We start from the raw sequence: 16,873 nt of genomic DNA on the forward strand, positions 1-16,873 counted from the left end.
GCAGGCACCTGTAATCCCAGGTACTCATGAGGCTGAGACAGCAGAATCCTTTGAACCCAGGAGGCAGAGGTTGCAGTGAGCCAAGATTGTGCCATTGCACTCCAGCCTGGGCAACAAGAATGAAACTCTGCCTCAAAACAAACAAGCAAACAAAAAAGTTTTATAGGGGCCAGGCTCACTGGCTCGTGCCTATAATCAATCCCAGCATTTGGGAAGCTGAGGCGGGAGGATTGTTTGAGCCCAGGAGTTCAAGACCAGCCTGGGCAACATGCAAGATACTGTCTCTATTTTTAAAAAGAAGAGGCCAGCTGCAGTGGCTCACGCCTGTAATCCTAGCACTTTGGGAGGCCGAGGTGGGCTGATCACGAGGTCAGGAGATTGAGACCAACCTGGCTAACACGGTGAAACCCCGTCTCTACTAAAAATACAAAAAAAAAAAAAAAAATAGATGGGTGTGGTGGCGGGCGCCTGTAGTCCCAGCTACTTGGGAGGCTGCGGCAGGAGAATGGCGTGAACCCGGAAGGCAGAGGTTACAGTGAGGGGAGATCATGCCGCTGCACTCCAGCCTGGGTGACAGAGTGAGACTCTGTCTCAAAAACAAAAAATAAAAAATAAAAAAGAAGAATAAAAATTGTATAGGTCTACACCGACCTGAAAAGATGCCCGTGATATATTGTTTTCTTGGAAATCAGGACTCAAGCAAGCATTACTGAATTGTTCCATTATTATAAAAACAACAAACTAGATTAATATGCCTGAGTATATGTGTATATGTGTATATCAAAAAGCCAGACCTGTGTTCACGCTGGGGGGCTAAGGTGGGAGGATAGCTTGAGCCGGACAGGTGAGCTAAGAACACACCACTGCACTCCAGCCTGGTGAAAAAGTGAGATCCTGTCTCAAAAAAAAAAAAAAGAAAGAAAGCCTAACCAGGCATGGTGGAATGGTGGCACATGCCTACAGTCCTACCTACTTGGGAGGCTCAAAAGGGAGAATTCATTGACCCTAGGAGTGCAAGGCCAGCCCGGGCAACATAGAGAGACTCACACCTGTAATCCCAGCACTTTGGGAGGCCAAGGTGGGCAGATCACGAGGTCAGGAGATCGAGACCATCTTGGCTAATACGGTGAAACCCCATCTCTACTAAAAATATAAAAAATTAGTCGGGTGTGGTGGCACACGCCTGTGGTCCCAGCTACTCAGGAGGCTGAGGCAGGAGAATCGCTTGAACCCAGGAGGTGGAGGTTGCAACGAGCCGAGATCGCACCACTGCACTCCAGCCTGGTAACAGAGCGAGACTCAGTCTAAAAAAGAAAAAAAGAGGCCGGGCGCGGTGGCTCAAGCCTGTAATCCCAGCACTTTGGGAGGCCGAGGCGGGCGGATCACGAGGTCAGGAGATCGAGACCATCCTGGCTAACACGGTGAAACCCCGTCTCTACTAAAAAAATACAAAAAACTAGCCGGGCGAGGTGGCGGGCGCCTGTAGTCCCAGCTACTGCGGAGGCTGAGGCAGGAGAATGGCGTAAACCCGGGAGGCGGAGTTTGCAGTGAGCTGAGATCTGGCCACTGCACTCCAGCCTGGGTGACAGAGTGAGACTCCTTCTCAAAAAAAAAAAAAAAAAAAAAAAAAAAAAAAAAAAAAAAAAAGAAAAAAAGAAAGAAAACAAAAAGAAGTCTAGAAAAATAAATACCAGAATGTTCGTCTTTACTTTTTTGTCATTTTTTTTTTTTTTTTTTGAGACGGAGTCTCGCTGTGTCGCCCAGGCTGGAGTGCAGTGGCCGGATCTCAGCTCACTGCAAGCTCCGCCTTCCAGGTTCACGCCATTCTCCCGCCTCAGCCTCCGAGTAGCTGGGACTACAGGCGCCCGCCACCACGTCCGGCTAATTTTTTGTATTTTTAGTAGAGACGGGGTTTCACCATGTTAGCCAGGATGGTCTTGATCTCCTGACCTCGTGATCCACCCGCCTCGGCCTCCCAAAGTGCTGGGATTACAGGCTTGAGCCACCGCGCCCGGCCTACTTTTTTGTCTTATTTATTTATTTTGAGACAGAATCTCATTGTGTCTCCCAGGCTACAGTGCAGTGGCACAGTCATAGCTCACTAATAACCTTGAACTCCTGGGCTCAAGCGATCCTCCCACCTCAACCTCCCAGGTAGCTAGCACTACAGGTGCGCGCCATTACATCCATCTAATTTTTTTTTTCAGGGTCTCACCATGTCACCCAGGCTGGAGTGCAATGGCACCATCACAGCTCACTGAAGCCTCGATTTCCCGGGCTCCAGTGATCCTCCTGCCTCAGCCTCCGAGTAGCTGGGACCACAGCTGCACGCCACTACGCCCAGCTAATTTTTGTATTTTTTGTAGAGATGGGGTTTCCTTGTGTTGCCCAGGCTAGACCTTTTTTTTTTTTTTTGAGATGCAGTCTCGCTCTGTCACACAGGCTGGAGTGCAGTGGCGCGACCTTGGCTCATTGCAACCTCTGCCTCCAGGGTTCAAGCGATTCTCCTGCCTCAGCCTCCAGAGTAGCTGGGATTACAGGTGCAGGCCAACCCGCCAGGCTGATTTTTGTAGTTTTAGTAGAGATGGGGTTTCACCATGTTGATCAGGCTGGTCTCAAACTCCTGACCCTGTGATCCACCCATCTCAGCCTCCCAAAGCGCTGGGATTACAGGCATGAGCCACTGTGCCCGGTCTAGGCAAGTCTTATGCTCCTGGACTCAAATGATCCACACATTTCAGCCTCTCAAAATGCTGGGATTACAGGAGTGAGCCACTACATCTGGCCACGCCAGGGGATTTTTACTGCAGCTGGTCCTTTCCTCATATTTGGGGGGGAAAAAAAAGAGAAACATCCAAAATTTCTGCGTGATCTGATCCCTGCCCATGTCACCTCTCTTTGCTAGCTTTCTGTACTCCTGCCATGTGACTTTCTCTCAAACAATGTGCTCTCTGCTCTTCAGGGCCTTTGCACAGGCTGTTTTTAATCTTTCTAGAATGCCTCCCTCCCTTCTTCTCTTTACCTGGCTAACTCCTACTCATTCATCAGAGCGCTTTTTTTTTTTTCTTTTTTTTTTTTTTGAGCCAGGGTTTCGCTCTTGTTGCCCAGGCTGGAGTGCAATGGCACGATCTCAGCTCACCACAACATCCGTCTCCTGGGTTTAGTGATTCTCCTGCCTCAGCCTCCCAAGTAGCTGGGATTACAGGCATCTGCCACCATGCTCGGCTAATTTTGTATTTTTAGTAGAGATAGGGTTTTTCCATGTTGGTCAGGCTGGTCTCAAACTCCTGACCTCAGGTGATCCACCTGCCTCAGCCTCCCAAAGTGCTGGGATTACAGGCCTGAGCCACCACGCCAGGCCGTCAGAGCTCATTTAAATAACACTGAAAGAGGTCTTTCTTGGTTCTTTAATTAGAATAGATCCCCTTGTTATATATGCTTTCATCAACCCTGCTAACAATGTGTAAATACATATCTATTTATGGCATTATGCTTCATTGTCCATCTTGTCCTCTAAATTACAAATTTCTTTATTATTATTATTATTATTATTTGAGACAGTCTTGCTCTGTCACCCAGGCTGGAGTGCAGTGGCACAATCTGGGCTCATCCCAGGTTTAAGTGATTCTTGTGCCTCAGCCACCAGAATAGCTGGGATTACAGGTATGTGCCACCATGCCCAGCTAATTTTTGTATTTTTAGTAGAGACTGGGTTTCGCCATGTTGGCCAGGCTGGTCTCGAACTCCTGACCTCAGGTGATCCACCCACCCCAGCCTCCCAAAGTGCTGGGATTACAGGGGTGAGCCACCACACCCCACTTTAAACTATAATGAAATTGGCCTCAGCCTCTCAAAGTGCTGGGATTACAGGCATGAGCCACCACACCCAGACAACTATAAGCTTCTTGAACACAGGAACTATACATCTTCGGGCAGTACAGTGCCTGGAACAAAAAAATAATTAATGAGCATGTGTGGAATGAGATGAATGAGTGAATGTTAAAAGATTAAGAAATATATATGTGTATATATATATATATATATATATATATATTTTTTTTTTTTTTTTTTTTTTTTTTTTTTGAGATGGCGTCTCACTCTGTCGCCCAGGGTGGAGTGCAGTGGCGCGATCTCGGCTCACAGAAAGCTCCGCCTCCCGGGTTCAGGCCATTCTCCTGCCTCAGCCTCCCGAGTAGCTGGGACTACAGGCACCCACCACCACGCCCAGCTAATTTTTTGTATTTTAAGTAAAGATGGGGTTTCACCATGTTAGCCAGGATGTTCTCGATGTCCTGACCTCGTGATCCACCCGCCTCGGCCTCCCAAAGTGCTGCAATTTCAGGAAAAGATTAAAAGATCTAGCTGAGCACCTTCCACCTGGACAATGGACTCTGTGCAGAAATGGCACCCCATGGAGTCACCCCACATCACTCCAAGATAGGGGTCCTCCTGCCTCCTTCCTGTAATGATGGCATCATCTATGTGTTTGTTGTGTTTTGTTTTGTTTGAAACAGAGTCTTGCTCTGTTGTCCAGGCTGGAGTGCTGTGGTGCAATCTCGGGTCACTGCAACCTCTGCCTCCTAAATTGAAGCAATTCTCTGGCCTCAGTCTCCTGAGTAGCTAGGATTACAGGTGTGCACCACCATGTCCAGTTAATTTTTTTTTTTTTTTTTTTTTTGAGACGGAGTCTTGCTCTGCCACCCAGGCTGGAGTGCAGTGGCCGGATCTCAGCTCACTACAAGCTCCGCCTTCCGGGTTTACGCCATTCTCCTGCCTCAGCCTCCCGAGTAGCTGGGACTACAGGCGCCCGCCTCGTCGCCCAGCTAGTTTTTTGTATTTTTAAGTAGAGACAGGGTTTCACCGTATTAGCCAGGATGGTCTCGATCTCCTGACCTCGTGATCCGCCTGTCTCGGCCTCCCAAAGTGCTGGGATTACAGGCTTGAGCCACCGCGCCCGGTCCAATTTTTTTGTATTTTTTAAGTAAAGACAGGCTTTCACCATCTTGGCCAGGCTGGTCTTGAACTCCTGACCTCATGATCTGCCTGCTTCAGCCTCCCAAAGTGCTGGGATTACAGGCGTGAGCTACCACACATCACCTATTTGCTATTGCATTTGCACAGCCTTTCGCCATCTTCTGGCAGTTAGGATGAGTTGGGTTGGGATTTTGCTTTCTCAAGGCTTGTGCTTTGTCTCCCCAAACGGATTATGAGCCACTTGAGAAAAGAGACAAAATCATATATCTTTTTGCCTTTCTAGCACCTAGCACATCACCTCGCACATAGTAGGTGCTCAGTAAAGATATGGGGACACTGGGAGATTCCAGAATCTTCTCTCTTGGGATCTCAGAACATGGGAAAAGAATCTCCCCTGTAATATGACAAATGATGGTCAATAAGGGCCTCATGGAGCACATTGGCTTGGCACTTCCCACTTTACAGATGAGGAAACAAAAGCTCAGATGAGTTTAATAATTGCTTGCCCAAAGTCTGGATCACCTGAGGTCAGGAGTTAGAGACCAGCCTGGCCAACATGGCAAAAACCCATCTCTACTAAAAAAAAAAAAAAAAATTAGCCAGGCGTGGTGGCACACACCTGTAGTCCCAGCTATTTGGGGAGGCTGAGGCAGGAGAATCGCTTGAACCTGCGAGGCAGAGGTTGCAGTGAGCTGAGATGGCACCACTGCATCCAGCCTGGGCAACAGAGGGAGACTTCGTCTCAAAAAAAAATAAATAAATAAATAATTGTCCAAAGTTACAGAGTTTCTACAAGCAAGAACTGAGGTTCAAACCCAGGTTTCTCTGTTCCCTAACACAAGGAACAGGGGCTGATGGAGCTGGACTCCCAACCCCAGAGCTTTAGCCTTCTTCTCTGGAGGTCTCTGGGATTATCATGTCCATATCCCAGTGGCCGAATGTCCCAGAAGTTACAAAAATGTACCTTATGGGGCCCTGATAAGTCTTCAGATTTCCTCTTCTCAGGTAAGTGGGGGCTAAATAATTCAGCATGCATTTGTCATGTTTCTTGAGTACCTGTGAGAGATGCTGGGGATATAGAGATGATTCTGCCTTCACGCAGTCTCAAGTTCCTACAGAAAACATAACTGTCTTTTGTTGTGAGTCCCTAGGGTAAGCAAATATCCTTGCCAGGACCATTCATCATGGAAACTGGGGTCACGGGACTGTCTCCTTCACCCCTACCTCAGTTTCTTGATGTAGAGTGAGCCTGCAGATGGGATCTAGAAGCTGACTGGAGAACTTCTGATCCTGGGAACCAGTGGTGAATTTGGCCTCTTGGTAGAAGGAAATAAATCTCAGAGAAGAGCCAGGTATTTAACTGATAGCCTGCCAGATGGCAGCATGACTGGACTTTGGAAGGGGGCAAGGAGAGGAACGGGTGTGTTGAACAATGCTGCTAGGCTGTCCGGGAGTTGCTACTCCTATCTAGAATCACAAAAAAAGTCATAGGCCAAGTGCAGTGGCTCACGCCTGTAATCCCAACACTTTGGGAGTCCAAGGGGAGTGATCACTAGAGGCCAGGAGTTTGAGACCAGCCTGGCCAACATGGTGAAACCTCGTCTGTACTAAAAAACACACAAATTGACTGGGTGTGGTGGCTCACACCTGTAATCCCAGCACTTTGGGAGGCTGAGGCGGGCAGATCACCTGAGGTCGGGAGTTCAAGACCAGCCTGTCCAACGTGATGAAACCCCGTCTCTAATAAAATTACAAAAATTGGCTGAGCATGGCAGTGCACACCTGTAATCCCAGCTACTCGGGAGGCTGAGGCAGGAGAGTCGCTTGAACCTGGGAGGCAGAGGTTGCAGTGAGCCGAGATTGCACCATTCCACTCCAGCCTGGGCGACAAGAGCAAAATTCTGTCTCGAAAACACACACAAAACAAAAATTATGCCGGGTGCGATGGCTCATGCCTGTAATCCCAGTACTTTGGGAGGCCGAGGTGGGTGGATCACTTGAGGTCAGGAGTTCAAGGCCTGGCCAACAGGGTGAAACCCCATCTCTACTAAAAATACAAAAAATAGCCAGGTGTGATGATGGGTGCCTGTAATCCCAGCTACTTGGGAGGCTGAGGCAGGAGAATCGCTTGAACCCGGGAGGCAGAGGTTGTGGTGAGCCGAGATCCTGCCATTGCACTCCAGCCTGGGCAACAGAGCGAGACTCAGTCTCAAAATAATGGATAAATAAATAAATAAAATACAAAAATTAGCTGGGAGTGATGGTTCAGGCCTGTGGTCTCAGCTACTTGGGAAGCTGAGGTAGGAGGATTGCTTGAGCCTGAGAGGCAGAGGTTGCAGTGGGCCAAGATCAGTATACTGCACTCCAACTTGGGCAACAGAGTGAGACCCTGTTTCAGTAAAAAAAGAAAGAAAGAAAAGTTATGAAGCCAGCACAATGATAGGTACTGTGGGGAAGGCAAAAAATAAAAACAAAAGGACAGGAGGTAAGAAAATCTGGGTCTTGGCCCGGGCGCGGTGGCTCAAGCCTGTAATCCCAGCACTTTAGGAGGCCGAGACGGGCGGATCACGAGGTCAGGAGATCGAGACCATCCTGGCTAACACGGTGAAACCCCGTCTCTACTAAAAACTACAAAAAAAAACTAGCCGGGCGACGTGGCGGCACCTGTAGTCCCAGCTACCCGGGAGGCTGAGACAGGAGAATGGCGTGAACCCGGGAGGCGGAGCTTGCAGTGAGCTGAGATCCGGCCACAGCACTCCAGCCTGGGTGACAGAGCGAGACTCCGTCTCAAAAAAAAAAAAAAAAAAAAGAAAATCTGGGTCTTAGGGATGGAGACAACTCCGTGCTGGCCTGCTGGCCTGCTGTTGGATGAGTCGTCTGCCCATTTCCTTGGTCTTATCTGGAAAATAGGACTTGAACTTCTCTTCTTTGAGGTCCCTTTCAGTTCTGACACTTCATGAGTCCTAAATTAGATATGATGGCAGATATGACAATGTCCAGCATGGAGCTGGGTGGCAAAGTTTAAGCTGGACCTTCATTCCTCCAGGATATTCAAAGTCCAGTCCTGCCCTTGGGCTGTTTACAATGAGCTCTGGAGACAGAAGAGAGTTAATTTCCCGGCAAACAATCCATGTGCCCCAGGCACAAAGCAAAGGCGTTGTCATTGAGGATGACTTATGCAGAGTGCAATGAAAACTGAAAACTGCCCCTAGGATGCCTGGGTTTGGCCCAGGTTTCCCTGTGTGACCCTGGGCAAGTCCTTCTCTCTGAGCCCCTGTTTCTTTTTCTTTTTTGAGATGGAGTCTCACTCTTGTTGCCCAGGCTGGAGTGCAATGGTGCGATCTCGGCTCACTGCAACCTCTGCCTCCTGGGTTCAAGCAATTCTCCTGCCTCAGCACCCCCAGTAGCTGGGATTACAGGCACCTGCCACCACGCCCAACTATGGGGTTTCACGATGTTGGCCAGGATGATCTTGAACTCCTGACATCAGGTGATCCACCCACATCAGCCTCCCAAAGTGCTGGGATTACAGGCATGAGCCACCACGCCCGGCTTCTGGGCCCCTGTTTCTTTATGATCAGAGGGTTGGACTGAATTTCCTTCCTTCCAGCTGGAGACTTCTCTGGGTGGTTCAACAAGGTGAAGTTGAGAAGGAAGGGTGGAACAACAACTTCTTCCTCCTTTCCTTCCTTCCCCTGACTCCTCTGGGCTTGAGGAGAAGAAACCAGTTTCAGCCCAGCATCCACCATGTAGTCTTGCCTGACTGTTTGAGATGTTTAGGGGGAGAGCAACAGGCAGGGGCCTTGGGCAAGTCACCACCCATCTGAGCCTCAGTTTCCCTGTCTGTAAAAGGGCATGGTTGGATAGATGACATCTGAGGATTTTTCCAGCTCTGCCAGCTAACTCTAGAATTGGATCTCAAAACAAACAAACAAACAAGGAGGACCTGGCTAGAGGCAAGAGCCTCAGTCATTCCTCACCGGAGAGCCCTACCTAACCCTTGACACCTTCTGTCCATTTTCAGGCCTCCCACCTCCTGCCTTCCTGGTCTAGAGATCAGGAACAGGCCACTGTCTCTATACTTAGCAATGGCCAACCCTGAGGAAAGCCAGAATAAACATGGCTCCTAGAACAAGCTGTGAATTTGTTTAAAAATAAAGACTATTCTGGGTGCAGCTGCCACTGTTTGTCATGGCGCCTAAAAAAAATAAAAGATTTCTAATATATGTAGAAAGAGAGAGCAGAGCAAAGCTGTTAGTCTGCTGGTCTGTAGATCCTATATCCACCAAGAGCCGCCATCAGTAGCCAGTCACCTGCTAGAGGACAGCAGATGACCAGAAGGCGTGGCACACAGTTGGGACTCCAGGACAGGCTTCTCAGCCCAGCTCCCTCCAGGTTCCTGGAGTGCCCCAAAAGCCTTCTTACCCCTCCCAGCAGCAAAAATAGCAGAAGTCCAAGGGGATGGCTGAGAAGGAAGCCTACCCTCTCCCCTACCTCCCTGCTGGGACGTGGAGCTGAGGCCCAGGGTTTCCTGGACTTTACAGAGTTCATGCCTGCCTGCTCAAGAGTCAAGGCCACATGGCCACAACAGTGCAAGTGACAGTGGTGGTCGATCACGTCCCGCATGTCTGCAGGTCATTCCAGAGTGTCCTCTCTGGGCAGGGCGTGCCCAGAGAATGTTGGGAGGGGACAGTGGGAGCCCATGTACCTGCCCTCGGGGAGCTTCCCATCCTATGGAAGCAACATGGCCACATGAAGCAGGGTGGAGCAGAGTGAGAGAGAAGGGGCCTGGAAGTTCAGGCAAATCACTTGCCCTCTCTGAGCCTCAGTTTCCCTTAGAGAGGGAAAAAAAAAAAAAACTTAGAGAGGTGGACCTTGTGATTCCAGAAGACCTCCTGAGCCATAAGGTCATGAAATGATAGTGAACAATACACAGTGAGCTTACAGGCTATGTGGAGAGGTATGGACTACTGGCACCCCAAAACTCACCCACATGCCTTCCCTCCAGCCTGCAGTTTTGGGTTAACACACATTTTGTACATCTTTTATTGTAATCATTTATTGAATGACTTCCTTTTGAAAGACTGTCACATATATTATCATTGTCATAACAACTCTGCGAGGTAGATATTATGTACTCCATTGTACGGATAAGGAGACGGAGGCTCAGGGAGCTTAAGCAGTCAGTGAGTGACAGGGCCAAGGCAGGACCCAGACTCTCTGGGTGCGTAGCCACATGAGGTCTCCCCCAAACAGGCAGAGACAGCCTGAGGACCTAGAACACTCTGGCAGGAAGTCCTGAATTGATGGTGTATGGAAAGCACATTCCATCATCCTCCAGAAGCTGAATTTCTGGCCCATCCATGATGACGCACTTCTGCCCAGTAGACACAGAAGCAGATATGATCCTCCCAAAAACTCCTCAGGGTGGACATTATTATTATTGGTTTTGTTGTTGTTGTTAAGACAGGATTTCCTGTTGCCCAGGCTGGAGTGCAGAGGCGTGATCACAGTTCACTGTAGCCTTGAACTCCTGGGCTCAAGTGATCTCCCTGCCTCAGCCTCCCGAATAGCTGGAACTACAGGCACATGCTTCCCTGACTGGCTAATTTTTTTTTTTTTTTTTTCCGAGACCGAGTCTCACTCTGTTACCCAGGCTGGGGTGCAGTAGTGCGATCTCAGCTCACTGCAACTTCCGCCTCCCAGGTTCACGCCATTCACCTGCCTCAGCCTCCCGAGTAGCTGGGACTACAGGCGCCCGCCACCACACCTGACTAATTTTTTTGTATTTTTTATTAGAGACAGGGTTTCACCGTGTTAGCCAGGATGGTCTTGATCTCCTGACCTCGTGAATCTGCCCACCTCGGCCTCCCAAAGTACTGGGATTACAGGTGTGAGCCACTGCACCCGGCCATAGTTTCTTTACTTGACGCTCATTTGATGGATGCATCAGTTGTTTCCAATTTGTCCGTTTTAAATAATGCTGTGGGCTGGGCGCGGCGGCTCACACCTGTAATCCCAGCACTTTGGGAGGCTGAGACAGGTAGATCTCCTGAGGTCAGGAGTTTGAGACCAGCCTGACCAACATGGAGAAACCCCGTCTCTAGTAAAAAAAAAAAAACAAAAAACAAAAAACAAAATTAGCCGGGCGTGGTGGCACACACCTGTAATCCCAGTTACTCGGGAGGCTGAGGCAGGAGAATTGCTTGAACCCGGAGGCGGAAGTTGTGGTGAGCTGAGATTGTGCCATTGCACTCCAGCCTAGGCAACAAGAGCGAAACTCTGTCTCTAAATAAATAAAGCTGTGATGCACCTTCTTTCTCATTTTTTTTTTTTTTTTTTTTTTTTGAGGCAGAGTCTCGCTCTGTCGCCCAGACTGGAGTGCAGTGGCCGGATCTCAGCTCACTGCAAGCTCCGCCTCCCGGGTTTACGCCATTCTCCTGCCTCAGCCTCCCGAGGAGCTGGGACTACAGGCGCCCGCCACCTCGCCCGGCTAGTTTTTGTATTTTTTTAGTAGAGACGGGGTTTCACCGTGTTAGCCAGGATGGTCTCGATCTCCTGACCTCGTGATCCGCCCGTCTCGGCCTCCCAAAGTGCTGGGATTACAGGCTTGAGCCACCGCGCCCGGCCATTTTTTTTTTTTTTTTTTTTTTTGAGACAGAGTCTCGCTCTGTCGCACAGGCTGGAGTGCAGCGGCACAATCTCGGCTCACTGCAACCTGTGCCTCCCGGGTTCACGCCCTTCTTCTGCCTCAGCCTCCCGAGTAGCTGGGACTACAGGCACCCACCACCACGCCCAGCTAATTTTTTGTATTTTTAGTAGAGACAGCGTTTCACCGTGTTAGCTAGGATGGTCTCGATCTCCTGGCCTCGTGATCTGCCTGCCTCGGCCTCCCAAAGTGCTCACAGGTGTGAGCCACCGCGCCCAGCCCTCTCTTTGTTTTTTTTTTTTTTTTTTTTGAGACGGAGTCTCGCTCTGTCACCCAGGCTGGAGTGCTATGGCCGGATCTCAGCTCACTGCAAGCTCCGCCTCCCGGGTTCACGCCATTCTCCTGTCTCAGCCTCCCGGGTAGCTGGGACTACAGGCGCCGCCACGTCGCCCGGCTAGTTTTTTTGTATTATTTAGTAGAGACGGGGTTTCACCGTGTTAGCCAGGATGGTCTCGATCTCCTGACCTCGTGATCCGCCCGTCTCGGCCTCCCAAAGTGCTGGGATTACAGGCTTGAGCCACCGCGCCCGGCCCTCTTTGTTTTTTTTTGAGACAGAGTCTTGCTTTGTTGCCCAGGCTGGAGTGCAGTGACGCCATCTTGGATCACTGCAACCTCCGCCTCCTGGGTTCAAGCAATTCTCCTGCCTCAGCCTCCCAAGTAGCTGGGATTATAGGTATGTGCCACCACACCTGGCTAATTTTTGTATTTTTAGTAGAGACGAGGTTTTACCATGTTGGACAGGCTGGTCTTGAACTCCCAAAGTGCTGAGATTACAGGCATAAGCCACAGCACCTGGCCCATGTGATGCACATTCTTATAGGTAAATCTTGGCACATGTCAATGACTGTATTATGTTCTCAGGATGAATTCTCAGAAGTGGAGCTGCTTTGTCCAAGGGTCTACACAACTTCAAAGTTTTTGAGGGTATTTTCTGACCCCGTGAAGGACACCACTATGGGGCCCAGTTGTTCAAGTCAGAAGCATCAGGTAATGTTAAGTCCAAGAGAAGAAGGCTAATTGATGAAAGAATGGGTTGGGGTGAGTACCAGCGGGTACGCAGAGGAGAGAAGTTACCAGGCCCTGAAGATTGTCAGCCACTGGGGAGATACTATGAGGGTCTTTCCTGGAAACCAGAGGAATACTTTTGTCCCCTGCCTACCTGGTCCTCCCCAGAAGCCACAAGTGCTCCAGGTAGCAACCCTGGGTAACTCCTTTCCTGCTGTCCAAGCAAGCAAGATGCCAGTTCCCCAGGATCCAGCCACTGGGGAGATACTATGAGGGTCTTTCCTGGAAACCAGAGGAATACTTTTGTCCCCTGCCTACCTGGTCCTCCCCAGAAGCCACAAGTGCTCCAGGTAGCAACCCTGGGTAACTCCTTTCCTGCTGTCCAAGCAAGCAAGATGCCAGTTCCCCAGGATCCAGCCAGCTGCAAATGACCCTGAGCCAACTCCCACAGCCCTGAGTGGGTCAGCTTTGCTTATGAAGCAGGACTCTGGCACCTCACCAGGGGTCCAGCTTCCCTTCCCCCAGCCCGCAGCCTCGGGTGGGGGGGCGGGGGGAAGCAACTGGGATAGGCTTGGGGAGGTGGGTGTCGTATCGGGGGTGTAGAGGATAGAGGAGCTGAGTGTCTCTGTCCTCAGGGAAATCTTGAGATGACTCACATGCCACTGGAGGGGAGAGAGAAGCTGGGGGATGAATGGATTGCAAACCAGAGGGAGGGGCCGAGCTTCTGTGCCTTGATTCGCCCGCGTCAGTTGCTTCAACAACATCTGCAGTGCGTGGGGTTGAGACCGGGGGGGGGGGGGGGGGGCGCTGGGGCGGGTAGGGCTTCCAGGCTGGCTGACGTTTGCTTCCCGCCCGCTGGGCCAGCCCGGAGCAGTTCATGAATGACTCACCTCATTGTCAGGCTGATTCACTGCTCCGCTGGGGACTTGGGTAGGGGGGCGGCCCCCTCGGTATGGCTCACACCCGCACACAGGCGCATATACATGCGCACACGCCCAGGCGGGGCTCCACTGGGGTCGGACACGAGGGATGGGATTTCTGTGGTAAGAGGCAGGGGCATGCACACCACCTAGTGTGTGAATAACCTTGAAGTTTCAGTCTGTGGTATACCAGTGTTTATTCACATTTAAATTAATTAAAATTGGCCGGGCGCGGTGGCTCAAGCCTGTAATCCCAGCACTTTGGGAGGCCGAGACGGGCGGATCACGAGGTCAGGAGATCGAGACCATCCTGGCTAACACAGTGAAACCCCGACTCTACTAAAAATACAAAAACTAGCCGGGCGAAGTGGCGGGCGCCTGTAGTCCCAGCTACTCAGGAGGCTGAGGCAGGAGAATGGCGTAAACCCGGGAGGCGGAGCTTGCAGTGAGCTGAGATCCTGCCTCAAAAAAAAAAAAAAAAAAAAAAAAAAAAAAAAAAAAAAATAATAATAATAATAATAATAATAATAAAAATTAAATGCAATTAAAACTTCAGTTTCTTACTAGCCACATTTCAAGTGCTTAATAGCCACACATGGTTAGTGGCTACTCTGTAGGGCAGTGTGAAAAAACATTTCCATCAACACAGAAAGTTCTATTGGACAGCTCTGGTTTACATAGCTGCCTACACACCAACTCAGAATCCACAACCTTCACATACAAAGCCACACAAACAGATCAGTCCTCCCTGCCCCCATAGGAAGCAAACAACACACATTTAATTCCATACACGTATTCAATAGGTAATACGCAATCACCAACACAAGATTCTCAGTGTGTACACATACTTCCTATCCAAATATGCCACAGTCCATACCAAGGCAAATGTAAAGATAAACACATAAAAAAAGTATGTCATCACACTGACTCGAATACAACTGTTTGTTCGATAAAAATGCAAATTAGGGGCCAGCGGTGGTGGCTCACTCCTGTAATCCCAGCACTTTGGGAGACCAAGGCAGGCAGATCACCTGAGGTTGGGAGTTTGAGATCAGCCTGGCTAACATGCTGAAACCCCGTTTCTACTAAATACACAAAATTAGCTGGGTGTGGTGGCACACACCTGTAATCCCAGCTACTCAGGAGGCTGAGGCAGGAGAATCGCTTGAACCCAGGAGGTGGAGGTTGCAGTGAGCCGGGATCGCACCACTGCACTCTAGCCTGGGTGACAGAGTGAGACTTCGTCTACAAAACAACAACAACAACAACAACAACAAATTAGGGTGAAATGCATTTGCAAGTTTACTGAAATAGATACAAACCCAAGCCATGCGGTTCCCATAACAATTCCCAACACATGTTTGCAAATTCAAGTAAGGGGGAAGGGAACCCACGTTTGAGGTCCTGTTAATAGGCCAGGCATGGCGTTAGCCATTTCAATGCATTAATTCATTTAATCTCACAACAACCTTGTGAGGAAGATGTATTATTCTTTATTTTATTTATTTATTTATTTTGAGACAGAATCTTACTCTGTTGCCCAGGCTGGAATGCAGTAGCATGATTCCAGCTCACTGCAAGCTCCGCCTCCCAGGTTCAAGCGATTCTCCTGCCTCAGCCTCCCAAGTATCTGGGATTACAGGCACACGCCACCATGCCCGGCTAATTTTTTTTTTTTTTTTTTTTTTAGACGGAGTCTTGCTCTGTCACCCAGGCTGGAGTGCGGTGGCGTGATCTCGGCTCACTGCAAACTCCGCCTCCCAGGTTCCTGCCATTCTCCTGCCCCAGCTTCTCCAGTAGCTGGGACTACAGGCACCCACCAGTACACCCAGCTAATTTTTTTGTATTTTTAGTAGAGATGGGCTTTCACCATGTTAGCCAGGATGGTCTTGATCTCCTGACCTCGTGATCCGCCCCCCTCAGCCTCCCAAAGTGCTGGGATTACAGGCGTGAGCCACCATGCCTGGCTAAATTTTGTATTTTTAGTAGAGACAGGGTTTCACCATGTTGGCCAGGCTGGTCTCGAACTCCTGACCTCAGGTGATCTGCCCACCTCAGCTTCCTGAAGTGCTGCGATTACAGGTGTGAGCCACCGTGCCCAGCTGTATTATTGTTTTCTCATAGATGAGGCAGCTAAGATTCAGAGAGGTAAAGTAACTTACTCACGGTCACACAGCCAGTTAGCAACAGAGTCAAATATAAACCAAGATTTGTCTGACTCCATAGTTACTGCAGCACGCTCTCTCCAAACTTAAACACAGAAACACATACACAGACACATGCCAGATCTGTCCTCCTTTGCACCTAAGAAGGTGGGGCTCCTCACCTAGCAGTTGCAGGTATTTGTGGAAGTGAGCATTGAGTTACCCAGCCATTCACACTCCCTCCTGACAAATGGCATCAAGTCATTCAACAAACACTTGTCCAGCCTGGGCAACACAGGGAGCCTTCATCTCTACAAAAAATAAACATAAAAAAATTAGCTGGGTTTAGGCCGGGCGCGGTAGCTCACGACTGTAATCCCAGCACTTTGGGAGGCCAAGGTGGGTGGATCACGAGGTCAGGTGTTCAAGACCAGCCTGGGCAACATAGTGAAACCCTGTCTCTACTAAAAATACAAAAAACTAGCCGAGCGTGGCTGGGCATGGTAGCTCACGTCTGTAATCCCAGCACTTTGGGAGGCTGAGGCGGGTGGATCACCTGAGGTCAGGAGTTCGAGACCAGCCTGGCCGACATGGTGAAACCCTGTCTCTACCAAAAATACAAAAATTTTCTGGGCATGGTGGCACACGCCTGTAATCCCAGCTGTTTGAGAGGCTGAGGCAGGAGAATCGCTTGAACCTGAGAGGCGGAGGTTGCAGTGAGCCAAGATCGTGCCACTGCACTCCAGCCCAGGCGACAGTGTGAGACTCTGTCTCAAAAAAAAAAAAAAAGTTATCTTGGTGGTGTGTGCCTGTGTTCCCAGCTACTCAGGAGGCTGAGGTGGGAGGATTGCTTGAGCCCAAGAGGTGGAGGCTGCAGTGAGCCATGATTGTGCCACGGCACTCCAGCCTGGGTAAGGGAGTAAGTAAGACTCAGTCTCAAAACAAAAACAAAAACAAACTCATTTTCTGAGTGTCTTCAATGTGCCACATGCTGGTTCACAAAGGTGAAAAGTCACAGTCTTGCTCTGAAGGAGTGCTAAGTCCAGCAGGGAGGCCAGGCGCGGTGGCTCACACCTGTAATCCCAGCTACTTGGGAGGCTGAGGCAGGAGTCTCGTTTGTA

This window comes from Rhinopithecus roxellana, chromosome 19 (assembly GCF_007565055.1).
Source record: "Rhinopithecus roxellana isolate Shanxi Qingling chromosome 19, ASM756505v1, whole genome shotgun sequence".
Taxonomy (NCBI): domain Eukaryota; kingdom Metazoa; phylum Chordata; class Mammalia; order Primates; family Cercopithecidae; genus Rhinopithecus; species Rhinopithecus roxellana.